Source organism: Taeniopygia guttata, chromosome 3 (assembly GCF_048771995.1).
Source record: "Taeniopygia guttata chromosome 3, bTaeGut7.mat, whole genome shotgun sequence".
Lineage (NCBI taxonomy): Eukaryota > Metazoa > Chordata > Aves > Passeriformes > Estrildidae > Taeniopygia > Taeniopygia guttata.
In genome coordinates, this window is record NC_133027.1 from 41381508 (window position 1) to 41399235 (window position 17728).

A 17728-nucleotide genomic window follows, 5' to 3' on the forward strand; every position below is an offset into this window, starting at 1 on the left:
GTAGGGGAGGGTACAGCCTTGTTCTCTTTTTATTCTGACTCACACAAATATCCTCTCACAAGGAGTACTCTTTGTTGAGAAGATCATGTCTCCACCACACCTCTGAACAGCACCTACCACATTGTTGGTGCCAATGGAATACAATAACAACAATAATAATAACCCCTACCCAGAAAACCTCATTAAGGACCTCAGGTATCCCCTGAGTTACATATTGATCCATGTAAAGGATTGCTGTGTCATGCACTTACATGAAAGGCCAAATTTAAATCCCCCAAAAAGCCACAGAAGAGCTCACATTACAGCTCCACAAAGAAGCTTGATTAAATGTGAATTTGGTTCAAGGTCTGAAATGTACATATTAAAACTCCTGAGGATCTTTTAATCAAAACTTGGACCCTTTTGCGTGGTTAAATCTCTGATTTTTCTTAGGTGATATTGACACGGATTATTTGCTGATGCATTGTGATTTAATGCAATGTGACTGTAATCCCTGCATGCAAATGATTAATTACAAAGTGTATTTGATTTTTTTAAAGGATTTATCACATTTCCTCCACTTCTGTTTCTGTTTAGATTGCAGTCTAAAAGTCCCACGCTTCGAATTTTTTAAATTTCATTTGAATTATGTCAGAAGATATAATAATTCACAAGATATTTAGCTTTTGGATTAAAACAGGTAATTGCTGTTTATAAAATATTATGGCTTCAAGTCTATAGCAACTTTAACCATTTCTATATTTGCTTCAAGGCATGAGGAGACAGTGACACAGCTCATTTCCTCTGCTGAGCCCTCTTTGCTGCCTTGTACAACACTTATTTCAAAGCACGCCACAGCTTAGAACTGTCGTGATCCCCATTAATATAAAATCATTGACCTCTGCTCCTGCTGGTGCGACTAAATTACATTCTGCTGCTCAGCAGCAGCCGCATATGGGGCCAGCTCTTTTAGTCATGGCCAGGTGCCTTGATGTCAGTGCTGCCCCTCCTACGCTCAGGGTTTTCCTTTAATGAGGATTATGCACCTTCAAAGATTGAGGAAACGCACTCCCAGAATGGCATCATTTCTAATGGCATCTGGTCTTACCACACAGTAACTCTGTGTTGTAGGAAACTGTGGTGAGGTGCTCTGTTTTCTCCCTCACAGTGAGGAACAGTGAGAGTTCATGATTTCGTAGCTGTGTTTTCCCTTGACCAACAAACCCAGGACACTGTGAACAGAAATATCACATTTTTATGAAGCCTTGTAATGTTGTGTTAAAACAGTATCCTATATCGTGTCAAAACCTGGGTGGGATTCCTTCCCCCTCTCTGTGCCTTTCAGTTCATGCTGCTCGAAAATAAACTGCACGTAGCACAGTTTTATAGTCTGCACATTATTGTGTGCTCTTACAAAAAAAAAGAGAAAAAAAGAAAAGAAAAGAAAAAAGATTTTATAGGATTGATTAGGATTGATACAGCTTCTGAATGTGGTCAGCTTTTCTCACTGTGTGGTCTTTCTTGATCTTTTTCCCCTGACCCTTTTCACCCACCCCCACCCCCTCGAGACACTGTGCTTTGTGAGCCATGGTGCATTTTCGCCTGTAAGCAATGTACTCTACAAATGGGTCTGAGCAGCGAGTTTCTATACCAATCTTCCTAAACATAATGTTCTTTAACAAGGAAATATTTTATGTCCTGGTCTTGCAATGAGTTACATATTGTTAGACTTTGGCACCAATCAGAGACTAAACCCTGATGATGTCTAGAATAACTCTTAAACTACCACAGAAATTGCCAGTGCACAGTTTTGTGTTCAGTCCCACCAAGCAGTATTCATCACATTAAGCTTGAGATGATGTCAACGTGAATTAGCAATGATCATCACCTTCTTGATAGTAGTCAAATTCTTATAGATCTCATCATGTAAGAATAAGTAACAGAGGAATTTGGAACAAAAAGTATTTATACAGGAAAAACAGAAAATATTTTATGGAATGTGTACATATGCATATTTCTTTTAATTTAGGGTATCTCTGTATCAAGGACTTAGGCTGTTGTTGGTAGGTATCACTATTTTTTTCATATTTTAGGCTACTTCATGATTTTATGTTACAATTAATATAAATCTAACAATATTTGTTATCTTTGGAAATCTGATGTGTTTGTGTATTGTCTATTCAAAGCTATCACATAAAATAACAGTAAATGTTGTTGTTTAATATAATAACCACATGATGTATGTTCTTTGTTGTATTCTGCCTTGTGCTCCCAGTGAAAGTTAATGCTGACCAAATATGACCTGGAAAGCAAAGCTGAAGGTTTAGAAATTTCTTTTTAGTGGGTACCCATAGCCAAATTGCAGATAAATCCTTGAAATGGAAAGGAACAATTCCTTTTATTTTCTTTTGTGTGCATGGGTGAGAGGGGGAGGAGGAGGTTTTTAATTGTGTTTTGTTCTTTATGAAAGGTAACATCTGGATTAACAACTTGCTTCTGAAAGCTGATACCCAAACAGAGAGCTTTCTTTACCGAGAGATGTCCTAACCCCAGTCACACGACTGCTAATTTGGCTTTTCTCTTAATCTCTGCAGAATTTGCTGAACAGAAGCAAAACTATGTGCATTCTAATAGCTCACTTTCTACATACTCCCCTCTGTCCCTCGGTGTGTCTGGTGTGCAAAGCCGAGCTGGAACAAAGATACACTAATTATTCTCCATTAATTTGTCTGCTTGAATGGTCCTAAATACCAGAGTGATTAATTAGCGCGAAGCAGCCAGGGCAGGATGTCACACCCTTCTCTGCGTTTAAGTGTCGGCAAGGTTGTGCTCAAGTGTTGACAACAGCATATCTTTAATTTTCTCCAAGAAGAAAAGTTTAGTCAGTACAACTAATTTGAGCTTGGCTAGCTTGCAGGAATAAGTGTAATGTGGAATAATATGACTGCTGATTAGACAATTTTTTGCATTCTTAGGATACGGTAAAACTTTTTGGCACCCCAGTTATTGAATATTGTTTTTCTATAATTGTTTCAAATTGGTTTAATTACTTTTGTGCATTTTGCAGTTAAAAAATGGATCACAAACCACATAGAAATTATCTTTAACGACTATGTATATGTAAGTGGTTTGATATGATGGATGAATTAAAGAGAGACAACCAATTTCAATTGTATTTCTGAATCTTCTTTATTCAGTGTTTTTTCGTGGTGATTTGTCCAAAAATATATTCCAACATCATTTCAAAAATTACTGATTATCTAGTTTGCAGAATCTCATATAAATTAAGTAAAATAACCTGAAAATTATATAGAGCTGGTTCTGTAATATTTACCTGAGATCAGCACATGCATTGCCCTTTTGTTTTCATATATACTTGTCTAAAATCATCTCCATAATAATGCTAAGATTTATATATACACTTTTGTGAACTCTGAGAATTGTTTGTGCTTAGTAAGCATGGTACATAAAAATACATCATCAGTTGTGCTAGCTCTGGTAATTGTAAAAGTTACTGCATTTGCATGTCCTTGTGTTTTGTTTTGATTTTTTGACCACTTCTTAGAGTATAATTTTTATCTTGGGGTAGGGGGCATAAATGCAAAAGAAGCCGTAGACATTAGACAATGTCTGTGACCTTTTAGCAGCTACCCTGAGATAACCCCCTAAAGGGGCCATACCAGAAGCCACAGAGAGAGCTTCATCTCTCCTTGCATTGTCAGTCACTATTGTTCTCCTTGTCAATTAATTCCCCATAATAAATGTTTGGCCATGTTGTGGCTGATACAAGCTGCTTCAAAGTGTGTTACTTCACACAGAAACTGACTCTTTCTCTTGCCCATTCATTGCTGTGTTTCAGCCATCAGTGTATGCTTTACTTCATAAGTGAAATCTTTTTTCAGCTATCAGTGTGGACTGAGGTTTTCTTGTTGCAATGAAAGTTTGGGGAAGGGTTAAAGTAGATGACAAATATTTGTTTAAATTGACAGAGCTTAGATGTACCAAAGTTGCAGAAAAATATAAGTGCTATGATGTGTGTATTGAAACATCTAAATATATTTAAGTCAGAGACCATTGTGGCACCTACATTCAAGAAAATCACAGACAATTCTGACAAAAACTGTTAGTTTCTGGGTCCCCCTAAGCTCAGTAAAAATAAGTAGTAAAGCAGACTGAATGTGGAGCAGAAGTTTTGGCCATTGTGTACAGATATTGGAAACTTATTTTTAAAAAGAAGAAAATAACAGGTAATTAAGTAATACAGTAGTACCATCCTTTTGCTTCTTCTGTGTATCTTGTATTTTTCTGGTTTTGGGTTGTCTAAGTAGAAATATTTTTGCATTAGAATTTTTTGATTGCTCAATTTCCCCTCCAATCAGTGAATTATGCTGAGAAACTCTTATCCCTAATATATTGTGTTAAATCCTCCATCCTAAAAATCATCCACTATATTTTAGCTTCTATGTCCTTACTGATATTTAGACACTTGTTAAACTTGTCATCCTTCTTCCCAGTAATCTCATTTCCCCATTTCTTCTCTCTTAACAATCACTTGTCCACAAAAGTCAGCATACTGTATGTGTAGTATCTGTGACTGCCTTTGTAATGAGAACACTTCAGATCAAAATGCTTAGACAGGACATTGGGAATCAGCAGAATTTCAAACTCTTAGGTGGTTGGTTTGATCAGAGAAATGTAACCCATCAATTAAAATACATTTCCCATTCTTATAAGTATTAACATTTAAGGTCTGTCCCAACAGCCTTGTCGTAGGCAGTGCTCTTCACACTCTCCTACTCAATCAAAATAACAGCATCCATCAAGCTGTTGTGAAAATGAATAAGCTGCTCTGTGGGAGAATTATTTCAGTGTACTATTACAGGGCCAGTGTGATCCAACTTGGATCTTGAAACTTGTTAACTCTGCAGCTTGTACCATTGCTCTCAATGGCACTAAATTAAGAAGTTAAGTCTTTTAAATGGCGTTACAGAACTTCAAGTGACAGAATAAGAGGTGAAATGTGCAACAAAACCCTTGCTCATTATGGTGTGTTGGCTCTAAATTATTTTATATGGCAGAGTAAAAAGCAGTTCTCAAATATAATGATTTCCTTAGGATTCATTTTAATCAACAAATTAATTAATTAGCTATTAATTACTTGCTTTCTGCCTTCAGATCACATATTAATTATTTGCTTCTTGACTTTATTGTCAATAGGCTCTAATTCCAATATATTTGTCCAATGAACTAAAAGTAAGAAAAATAACAAAGTATATTCTCAGTGTTTTACTTTAAAGAATTTTGTTGTATTTTTGGAGTACTGGTAATGTTATTTTAAAGTGAAAAATCTACTCTTGTCATTTTGAAAGGTCAGTACTGATGTCAGTTTATCTGCTATGTCAGTGCTGGTCAAATGAGTCCTCCCTGTATGGTGAGAGCAGATCCAACTGTGCTAGCTGTTCCACATTTTCCATGCTTGTGTGACATTCTTATTTATACCTCACTTCTTCTGTATGGCAACCAAATAAAAAGTCTGTTCTATGCAGAGAAATAGAGGACCAACTTCAGAGGTGCCCAAAATACAGATGATGAAGAATTTCACTAATATTGCCTTTGTAATTAAAATTTTGTAAGTTGACTCACTTATTATTTCCTAGCAATTGATCATAATAATTTAATTAAGACTGTGGTAAATCAGAAGCAAAATGCAGCCATTGTTCCACAGGATATCTGAAGTACATCCTAACATTTGGCTGATTAAAAAGTCTTAGACCTCTGTGAGGCTTTCTGCAAAGCATACATGCAAAGCATGGATGAGACAGGTTAGTCCTTCAGATTACAGATCGGCCACCAATAAGGAGCATGTAAATATGAAGCAGAATTCCAGTGCAAATTGGCACAGCTTGCTTAACTGCAGAGAAACTGCATTGATTAACAATACCTGTCGAGTCCACACATGCATGAGATCTCTGTTTATCACAGCAGGAAGATTTTTTGTGTATGTACGTCAATTGCAGGAGCTCTGAGCCTAGAGAAAAACAAACAAACAAAAACTAAACCTCAACAAACCTGCAGTTGCCTCTTTTGTTTTATTCAAAGCCAGACTCAGTGACTACTTGGAATCAGCACATGCAGCTGGGACTTTCCTCAAAATAAGGGGCTGAGCCTATTTTTTTTCCCTTGCATAATTTCCATTAATCTGTTAGCATCAGCTTTTCCTGAAGATACTAACTAGGGGGTACAGTCCTTTTATGATAAACAGGAAGTTAAAAATAGTCCTTAGAACACACATTTCAGGTTCATAAGGAAATGAGACAAAGTTCAGTGTTTCAGTTAATGACTGAAACACTGGCATTCAGAAGCTATTCAGCCTTCTTTTTGTTCAGAACCATAAGCACACAATGAGTTACCTTTCCTAAGCAAATGCCAACCTTATTCTGTAAACGTGTGAAAATGTTTAGGCTCAATAGCTCAAGGCACCATCCTTCAAAGGGCCGAGCCCTTTAGTAAGAATTTCCATTGCCACCCATTTTATCCCATTATGGAAGAATAGATGTCTAAAAGTGGATATGGAAATTAATTTGATCCCCTCCTTTCTTGAAATTAATTTTTTTTTTCACCTGTAGCACCTTAATTTTTCAGCAAGACGTAGCTGATTGATGCTGTCTTTGACCTCCCTCCTTCCTCATTTATTCACTATCCACTGTTTACTAACATTTGTTTTCTGATAACACTTGAAAGATGGAAATTACTTTCAGTCCTATTTCTGGAACAGAGCCTGAAGTGTTCTTAGCTTTATCAGGGGAACATGTGTATTTCTTATTATCTTGAAGGTCTAATTCTGAGCAATTAGGCCAGCTAAAATCAAAACACTATGCTAACAAGCTGTGAAAGGCTGAGGGACAGAAAGATAGTTTCTCCTGGACTTCTGAATATTTGATGCTGTCATTTCTGAAGGGCAGTGGTACCTCAGAAATTTTCCCGTCAATAAAAGGCATTTGTTTGAATTCTTGGTCCAAGAGCTTTATCTTCGAGAAAGAAGAAAAGGTGGTTTTGGTAATATATTAGCCTTTCTGATTATAAGACATACTCATGTAAAGGAGAGAGAAAGAGATCAATTCATTTTCCATCCTGTTATTTATGGCATCCACATATCACAAAAGTAATTTGGACAGAATTTGATTCTTATGCAAGGCTACATTAGAGAAATACTAAAAAAAAAAAAAAATCTACCTAGTTCCTGTTACCTATTTGCAATCCTTTTATTCTCTTTTGTCACAAGACAACACTAAATAGATATGATTGCATAAGATAAAAATCTCTAACATATGAGAATTTTAAGTATTCTTTAAGAAACCCCATGAATGATAGAAATTTGCAAACCAGCTGACCTTTTTCTTTAACAATTGATGCATTACAATTCAGAGATGTAATTAAGAAAATTACTTTTAATATTGATGCAGAAGCTGAGGGCAGGGTAGATCATCCAAATTTCTAGGACCATAATGGAGAATGTATACAGAGGAAGGCAGAGCACTTACATACACATACTGACGATGCAGAAGACTAGAGCCTAGAATGTCTTCCTGGCGGCTTGGACCATGGTATTCTTTCCTGGAGGGAAATTCACAAGTCATTACTATTTGACTGATTGTTATGCTGGCTCACAGCTTCATGCAGGACAGCATGGCTGGGCTGAATCTTGTGGACATGGCCATACATTCTCACATGTGTACATGCATCCACACACAAGCACTGCACACATGTAGAGGCAAGGAGCAGCCATTGCAGCCATCCTAAGGAAGTAAAGACCACTCCAAATCCTGCCAAAACTGGCAACACTCCTTCTATTTTCAGTAGGTGTTTCCAGGCTGATTTATTTACCCCCTCAGTATGTGCTGTCACTCCTGATCACTTACACACAAAGTGCTTCCAGAAATATGTTTACAGAAGAACCTCATTCTGACTTTCCTATTAGTGCAAATTAGTGGGAGTACTTCCCTTGGAAGTGCTCTTGGGAGCCATTTTGGAAAGCTCTTGTTATTTGCTTGCTACGATAAATTAATCCCAAATGTTTGTATATTATTCATGAACATAAAACTCAAACAAGCCTTCTATCCCTATCTCTGTGTTTATACAGTTTCTACATCCAGTTAAAATGAAAAGAAAATAATATTTGTGATGTGGCCCCACAAATCCATTACTGCATAAGGGAATAGGTTAACACTGTTCTGTAGTTGAACACACTGTTGGCACTCAGTTAATATGAGATATTTTTCTCTACCTTTACACATAGGAAAATTATGCCAGTTATGGCAAGACAGGATAACCACAGGCCACTTCTTCACTGGGTGCTCACAGTCTTGGTAACTTTCTCTTATGCAGTGTTCATCAGCTGTCAGAAAATTAAATGTAGATGCAGATAATAAGGTAAATATTTAACTAGGTAGTTCTGACAATGTGGTACAGGGTAAATTGTTCTTTTATGCTGAACCAAAATCCTGAGAGCAAAATTTTGGTGAGAATATGCACAAATTTTTTTGAAAGTCTGAGCCACTTTGAATTTTTTAGTGCAAGAATATACTCATTCAAATGAATACACTGTTTCTGAGGGGTCATCAAAGGGAAAAATGAATCTGCGCTGTTGTACTACACAATGATCAGTGCACAGAGAAATTAAACTGAAAGTCTGCAGAGTTTTAAAATTTGGGGCTTACTTCAGGAAGATGAATTGCACGGGAAGAGGAGAGCGCACACCCTGCATCATTCTGACAAAAGTTCTTATGGAGGTAATGCCGTTAGCAGATGAGAAACTAAATAGAAATGTTCAATAAAACATGTGTGCATCTGCACAATAGAATAGTCCTTATATTTTACATTGAGCTACCTCAGGGTCACGGAAGGTGTTTTATTAAAACAGTCAACAATAATAGCATGATTTTTATTAGTAGGAAAAGATAGAGTGAGAGACTACTAATTATTTTTCAGCCTGAGGGGCATTTTCCCTGAAACGACTGTTAATTTGATCATTGTCGTGCAGTTCACAGATTTACATGAACTTATTTCAGTACGACACATGGCTAAGAACTAGACTAAATATGTTGCTTTATTAATGGTTTTCAGTGAGTATATTAGAAAGTGCTAACCATGTGGGTATAGGGATGATATTGATAGTTCTTAGAAGGCTGAATCTTTTCAGAAGTAACTAGCCTGAAGCCCTTTCTGTGTGATATTTTTTGTTCATGCAGTGAGATATTAAGCCTACAAGAATGAAATAAAATCCCAGTGAAATGAGAATTTGTTGGTGTTGTCTTAGATCTATGTGCAGTGATGCTGGTGGAGGTTTTGGGCTGGATTTTTTTTTGTGTTTTTTGTTTCGTTTCCTTTTGTTTGTTTGTTTTAAACTAATCTGGCAGGTCTAGGAGACAATTGCATTTTAGGTAATTATTTAATCAATACATATGGCTTAGATGTTTATGTATATATGTGCACATATATAAATATAAGCATACTCTTAATGAATCTTCTACCAGAAGTGACAAAAATCCCGGGAAAATATTCCAGGTTTTCGCATTTTTAAGCACTCTGGCATTTTTCTTACTTCAGCGGTCTCCTCTGCTTTTCAGCCCACATACACACATTCTTTCAATCCTGAGGAGAGTCATACATGCAGTCTGAAAGGCCTTTAGTTTAGATTAAGAGAAACTGCATGATGAAAGGGAACAAAAACAGAGTCTCCGTAAGGACAAATAGTTTACATCTCCTTTGTCACACACTGCCTTTGCTTTTTCTTACAAAGTTTGCTTACAAGCCTCCCTTGCTGGTGGGGAATTTTTAGAAGTGTACAACTTTAGTGTGCAGCAGTCACTATTTCTATGTGCTACTGTCCCATGCGCAGACCAGCAGGATGCAAGGCACAGCTGCATCTTTCATCCTTCTGTGGGCAGACTCCAAACATGTGGTTGGTACAAGTGAAGTACTCTCACATTGTCATATCAATGTCCTTCAAGTTGCATTGTGAACAATTTAATCCCGTAAAAATTATTTTCATTGCCAGCTGAGAGAAAAATGGTGGAAGAAACTTTCAGACTGGGAGAACAAGCAGTTCCAATGAGCTGTCAGATTATTTCCCCACTTTTCACTCAAGATTTTGTTTGTTTATTGGATATTGACCTTCTTGAACTTGGCAAAGAGGTAGCACTGCTTTCCCAAGTGTTCCCGAGGTTGAGTGATGGGCGACAGTAGATCAGGAAATTCATTTTTCTTAAGCATCACATTGACTTGTAACTCAGTCCGAATTAGGGGGTGTAAGCAAATTTTTGCCTTCCTTAATGCTCTAGATTGTGAATTGCTCCACCCCATCCTCCAGTGCCCCTCAGGTCTCTTTAGCTGATGTAAATAACTACTCTCTTTTTGACTGCTTTAAGGTCCCAGTTTTAGTCCTGCCTGCCTCCAATTACCATCTGCTCATCAACAGACCCAAAAGTAACATTTCCTAGTCATGGTTCAGCAAAACTTTTTAGATACTGATTTTCTCTTGCAGTATCAAGGGACAGAAGTATTTTTAGCTACCTTTTCCTCTCTAGATTTAGTGGAGAAGAGGAACACAATTACACAAAATAACAAGCCTAACAGAAAACACTCAACAGAAGCAACCAGTTTTTCAATGACATTATGTAACTGTGAGTTCCTATAAGAAATTTTAACTAGATTTATAAAATTTTATTGAGATAATCAAATTATTATGGTTTGCTACAAAATGGATGGTCAGGTCTCAGCTTCCAATGCATGGATATCAGAACCCACCCTAAACCTCTGTCTGGAAATGGAGAGAGAGTGCCAATAGGCAGAAAACCAAAGGATAAAAGCTTGCACTCCCATTGCAGGAGTAAATAACACAGGGATCCACAGAAGAGAAGGAAAATACAGAAAATACAGAAAATACAGAAAAAACTGCTAGGATAGCACAAAGAGGCAGCACCCTTCCTAATGCTGCCTGATCTTTATCATCATTACTTTGCCATGGGTCTTACTTCTGAAGAACCAACTAGATGAAAACACAATTTAGAATTGCCTTTATTTTTATCACCTTTTCTGCCCTAAGTTAACTTTCATTAAAGATGAAAATTTTGGTTGGGCATCCTCTTAAGCTCATTGTGAGCTTGTGTACATCTGCATTGTATACAGATTTATTTTGCTGCCTTAACCAGGAGACTGATATGGGACAGCCTTCACAGGTAGATTTTTGTTGAGAGAAAGTGGCAGGTTATTGTCTGGAATTGCTACCATCACTGGTTTCTAACATCCATGTTCATGATAAAAATTATTTATCTCAGTCATGCAGAACTGTAAGGCTACCCTGATTCCAGCTAGTATGTCAATGTGCAGAAAAGAAAAGGCTGGGAGAGAAACAGGCACAATCAGGCACTGCTAGGGCTACATGATAGTTAACATGAACTCTCAGTTTCTTGTGTGAAGATCATTCTCTAAGGACTCGATGAGGTACCAACAGATCCTGACATGCAACTCCATATCCTAGACTTTGAACTGTCCTAGGCTCTTCTCTGATATGTAAGATCTAAATAGCAAGATCCCATCTGAACCTTCCAGATACACCTTTTTTTAAGAGACTTTACTTCAAATAAATTAGATCCCTTAGGATTTGAAATGCATTATTTTTAAGGATTTTTATCTCCACAGAATTGCGATAGTAATAAATATTTCATTTTTTGTAACTTCCTTGTCTATTTTATATATATCAAAAAAAGTTAAAGCTCTGATTTCAAGAAAAGAAATCCAATTTTTTAACTCTTTTATTTACAGTTTTTATTGCTTTCTTCTGACAATCTGAAAGATAGGTAAAACTAGAGATTGAATGTTGCAATGATAAAATAGATATATTTTTATCTAAAAGGAAACCAAAAGCCTATTATCCCAATAGTTAGAGCTCTTCAACCATGCTTGAAATTCAAATATTAGTTTTAAATCCAAATAAATAAACTTAAATTTCATCACACATCTGTTGAAGTAAGATTAATGGCGTGGCTGATATCACACATTTTTATACCATCCATAGCACAACAACCAGTAACATTTTCCTCAAAAAATGGTTTTATTGTAATAGATAGAAAATAGAAGAAAATTAAATGAATTTAATGTGTATAATGAGTTTTCCTTTCTGCTGTGAAAAATGTATGGTAAACAGAAAGTGTTAACTGGAAATCCTATTGCTTTTAACTTAAAAAAAAAGACTATAAGGAATATAACAAACACATGGCTAAAATTTCTCGGATTTTCCTTTTCTTTTGCTCATTCAGGATATGAAGAGACATGGTTATATGAGCAAAATTGAACCTTTCATCCAACTGTTCTTTAAGTTAATCAGTACTAAATTTCACATTAATCAAAAATAAGGTACAGTCCTACAGCAGTCCCCGTAATAATTTTGTGATCTCTTTCCATTTCATAACTAAGATAGCTCTTGAGTATTGTAGGGGAACTGTGAGCCAAAGTGATAGGGCAAGAGATATCTGGTAGGTCTCACACTGCAAGATATTTCTATCATTTTTATATTGTCCAAGACAACTGCAACTTGAATACTGTAAACTAACCTGGAAGAGGTTTACAGAGAATACTGTAAACTAACCATCAAATTTCAAAGGGGAAAATAAGTGTGGCTCATTAAAAATGTTATAACTGAGTAGAGTTAGCTGTGAAGGATCATTTTTAACAGAAGTCTCTGGCTGGAAGCTCAGTAACATCTAAAAATGTGCAACAATTTCATGCAACTAAACAAGAAGGAAATTATCATACAACAATGAAAACAATATTGCTGTTTGGATGTTCTTTAAAGTTGTGAATAGCCACCTTTGCTTTAAAATTCACATTTTTTAACTTTGGAAAATGTACTTGAAGACAATTTGGTGCTGTTTTTTCCTTCCAAAGCCATATGGTTGAGAGAATTAAGCACTGTCCTGGGAATCAAAACATTCTCACCCTTGTCTCATCTTTACTGCTGATGGGTCTTAATACTTTCTACTTCTTTAAACTTTGGAAATGCTATTTAATTATGCTACGCAACAACCCAGTTTGCAAACATTAATTAAGCCTCATAGCTCCCTTGTGGTCGGAGACAGGTAAAATACCATTAGTCTCAGATAATAGGGAAAATAAGGCTCAGAGGGGTTAAGTGGCATGCCCAAAGTCACAGAAGCAGTAGTATTTGGATCAGTGTTATAATTCAAATTGTCTTTTAATCTACAGTGACTCTCAAGCAAGGCCAATGCATCCATGTGATTCCTTTGAGTTAAGGAGCAAGAAACAACCATTTTAGCGGTTGTGAAAATTCAGTACCTTTAGGCTCAAATTGCCTCTAAGTATTCATTTGATCTTCACTGATTTATAAACAGGCACATGCATAGGCCACTTCAGTGCTGGGGAAGATGAGCAGAGAATAAAAACATCACTTTAAGAAGTTTCTAAAGCAGGGAGGGAGGCAACACTGTGTAGATGGCATCACCCCAGGGGCAGGCTGTGGGACTGGTGATTCAGAGTGCAGACCCCACAGGAGGCAGTGGGCTTCCAGCTGCTCCACTCAGAGAAACACAAAAGTGATCTCCTCTGGCTAGAAGGGGGTCAGGGAAGGGTTTCCATCCTGTCAGCTAATCTAGGCGACACGGGAAGGTAAAAGAGGTTGTTAAGGAAAGAAGTGGATGACTCTCAGCTCCTGTTCCATGTGGGTCACCAAGGGCATAGCAAGGGGACCCCATGTGTGGAAGACAGGAGTTTTGCTGTTTATCCTCTCCTTAGAGATGAGCTGCACCTGGTCTCCATGCCTATAGCTCCCTGCAGAGAACGTAAACCAAGAACTGACAGAGCAGAATAATAAGCTTTGCTAGGCCTTCTCAAGCAAAGGAGGAGGAAGGATATCCAGCATTTAGAATTAACATGTTAACATCAACCATGAAGAGCAAAGATCTGAAACAGCATCATAACTGGGGTACTTACTCAGGATTATGTAGCATCCCCTATTCAAGCACTACTATATACTCAGGTGGTCATGGTATTCTGAAAAAGTACTAAGAAATCCTGGCAGATACCTTACCTCTATCATCTGATTTCCCACATACCATATTCAAAGGTTGGCACATGTCCTCATTGTAAGAATATATAAGAAGGAATAGCATGCTTGGGTTTTACAGGAATTAATAAATAAAATAATTTCTACAGTTCATAAATACATAATAGGGTTTTTATTTTATCCATCTCCTATATGGATTCCACTTCTGCTTCTCTTAAGGCAACCAGTTCCTAAAGTGTGCAGGATCTGTGCTCATGCCTTTTGAAGAGCCTGCCCTTTCTGGGCAAGGCTATCCTCATGTGCCAGAAGATAAATATTTGAGGTGGGCCTTCATTGTCCTTTTGTTCTTCCTGACTCACAACCTAGATTTTTATGGGATCTGCAGGGCCTACACCAGATTTCTGAACTGCAGGCTACAGTTCACTGGATGCTCTTCTTCAACAGCCCAACTGAACTCTGTTGAGTTGAAGAAGAAGATACAGATAACCACAATGGCAGCAGCCATCTGGGGTCCTATTTAGGTTTAGGAGACAGATGACATGTCAGAATGTGATTTGCAGTTTCAAGAATATGTAATAGCAGACTGAAGTAAGTGAAGATGCCTTCTGGACCATGACATTGCTCTGATATTCTTTTTGTCTAACACTGAGTCATCAGGACATTCAGGACATTCTAGCAGTCCAGCTTAGCAGAGATATCTCAAATAATCACAAGGAGATCTTCAAATAATTCGTCATACGGCTACAGAATTGTTTGCAACATACCATAACCATTAATGAGAGCTAGTACTACTCCAGGAGTACTGGAAGGTTCAAGTCTTTGTATTTATGCTTATTATTGTTACCATTATTTTCATGAGTATGCAGAATTTGTCTGCCCTCAAGAGAGCTGGTCATATTCTAGTGCTGCCCTTCGGACAGCACCAGCTTGTGCCAGGTACTTGTATAAATCTAATCCAAAAGGAAACCTTTCCTGAACTGATTTTAACAGGAGTGCTTGGTACCTCTTCAAGTGACATTTCTCTCCACTGAAGCCCTTAGGACTGCCTCTCAGTTTGACTATTGTTACTCTGATTACATCCCACTGCATTTCCAAGGGTGCAGCCACATTACACTTCTACCAGGTTGCAGAAAAGAAATTCTTGAAAATAGTAACCCTTGTGTTATTTTTGCCAGAAAACTCTGGCTAGATGCTTAATCCTTCCCTTATCTTTCAGCAGATACTGCTTTCTTGGCTGCTGTATCTAGCCAAGAGGCTGTAATAATCACAGGAACCCCTCAAATATTCAGAGCTCCTGCCTCTATCCTTCATATACTGTCTTTTCCAAAGGTGTTTTTGAACCATGTACAGTTTAAAACTATCTCACAATTTTGATAATTAAAACCTCTTTTGTGTTCTTTTTAAATTTTTTTTTATTCTAACAGGCCAAGGGCACACTTCATGTCCTGAATGCAGTGAGCACATTTTCTCTTCCCCATGTCAGTGTGGAATTATTTCAAGTCTTATTGAGACTAATTTTATGACACAGATGAGAAGTTTTTTGACAGTTTTGCAGTGACTATCCAAGTGGGTTTCTGATTTGTACTTACTACTTTTTATCAAAGAAAGACCCACTGTTTTACTCAGCTTGAACCAATATGATCTCCTTCCCTTTCTGAACAGCAACCTTTAAAGATTTATAGGGCAGCAGCTTGGAGTTCACTAACTATACCAGAGACACATGAAATTACAGTTCTGATAGAAGGTGTGAATTCTGACAGCATCAGAAGTTTCAGAATAAAACCAGGAATTTCACTTAAATCTTCAGATTTTTTAATTCCCAGACTGAAATGGAGTGAAAGAAATGGCCGTTGGAGCTAAGACAAGTTTTTCTAACACTGTGGGATTTATCTAGAGGTTGAAGTGCTTTCCTTGACACACAGCTAAAAGAGAAGAGTGGACAAGCAGCCACAGGCATGCCATTCATAAGTTGTCAGGCATTTTCTTTCTACAGTAAAGAATATAACTAGAAACAAACACTGACAGCCAGATAAATTCCTGCTTCCTATTGAAGATACAATTTGTAATTAGTGGAATATGTTCTGGTAGATTTCTAGATGCAAAGGCTAGTTGTTACAGGGAAGATAAAAACAAATCTCAAAATGTATGTCTCTTTTCTATTCATCATTTTTTAAGCTCAGGTAGGTCATGATGAGTTTGAACATCCTCTTCTCCACATTTCTCACATCAGGGAAGTGCTGATCTTGGAGAGAAAAAAAAAAAAAAAAGGCGTTTGACACAGTTTAATTCTGTCATGGTCTTTTGCCTGGATTTTGCCTTGGTGTCTGTCACAGGCACAGCAAACCCAACTCCTTCCTTCTTACAATTTTTAATTTTTTTTTTTTTTTTTTTACAGATTTTCACATAGAGGAACTGCTCATCAGAACAGAAACTAACCCACACCATGTTTTGTGCAGCTTGGCTAAATCAAAATAATGGCATCCTGGCAAGCATTTGGTAGAGAGAGTGTAATAATTATTGGTTTGGTTTTCCTTAACCTCTTTTTGTTTAGTCAACATTAAGTCAATCCACCTGGAGCTTAATACTGTATGTTACTATAGTAACTTTACAGCCTATTTGATTGTGACAAAGGGCTTCATCTCGTCCATTTCATGCTCCTGTGTCGACCTACTCCCTCCCAGTGTTTTATTATATCTGTCTTTAAGAGTATCTGCAGGAGCCACAGCTGCTCTGCTTTTGTAGCAGAAAGCAGCTTTCACTGTGTGAAATACTCTGCTCTAAAAGGTCTTTTGGGCTGATGGCATTATTGAATTTCAAAGCAAAGACAAACAACATTAAATTGTTTAAAGCTAATATTCATGTTTTGCCATACAGCATGTTTGGGGTTTTTTTTTTTCAGAATGGAACAGTATATAATCATTGGTTGATACCCTTGAGAACAAAACCACAAAATAAAGCAATGTAGAATACAAAAAGACTTGAAAGTAATTCAGTTTTCACAACAAAACAAAACAAAAAAAATGTGTTGAGGGCTTAGGAAAAACATTAACTCCAGAAGCTGGTGTTAGCAGTTTGTAAAATGAAAAATTGAATCATTTCCTACAAATGGGCCCGATGCTTCCCTGTTAAAACACTGTGAAGCCATTGATTTTAATGGCATTACTTCCAAATTTATACTGGTACAAAGCTGAGTAGTACATGACCCATGAGTGCAAAATGTTTAAGACTTTCTGACTGTTGCCTGTTCATTTTACAACCTGGTTGTTCTATAATACTCTAACCGGCCATGTGGATGATTGTAACAAGCCACTACGCAGCTTTTGTTTGGATTACCAGTGCCTCAGAACTCTTTCATTACATTGTTTGTTCCTGCTGTTGTTTAAATTTACCTTATACTCTAGCTTCTCAGCACGATTTATTCCTTACTGGAGCTCTTTTTCCCTGACTTCTCTACAGCTACTGGCCTCATGAGTGAAAATACTTTACAAATCTATTTTTCCTCAGTCCGTTCAGATTTGTCTCATATTGCTAATATTTATCTGCATATTTGATTTGAGAATAAAACATGTTCTCTGCCCTAGTTTCTCTCACTCCTCACATGTTGTTACGGATGCTTCTGAATAAAGAACTCTGCATCTCTTTGTCGCCAGCACAAGGGCGATGCGGCGA

General features: G+C 37.2%; 1 protein-coding gene and 1 long non-coding RNA gene across 6 annotated transcripts in view; both read left to right on the forward strand.

Moving 5' to 3' along the window:
* Positions 1-17728, forward strand: part of LOC140683684 (uncharacterized) — a 545997-nt gene that overhangs the window by 345640 nt on the left and 182629 nt on the right. The window lies entirely within an intron of this gene.
* LOC140683685 (uncharacterized) overlaps positions 1605-17728 on the forward strand; it is a 32690-nt gene continuing 16566 nt past the window's right edge. The window contains exon 1 of the long non-coding RNA XR_012054997.1: positions 1605-2042. This is a non-coding gene — a long non-coding RNA (uncharacterized lncRNA). The remainder of the gene's footprint in view (positions 2043-17728) is intronic.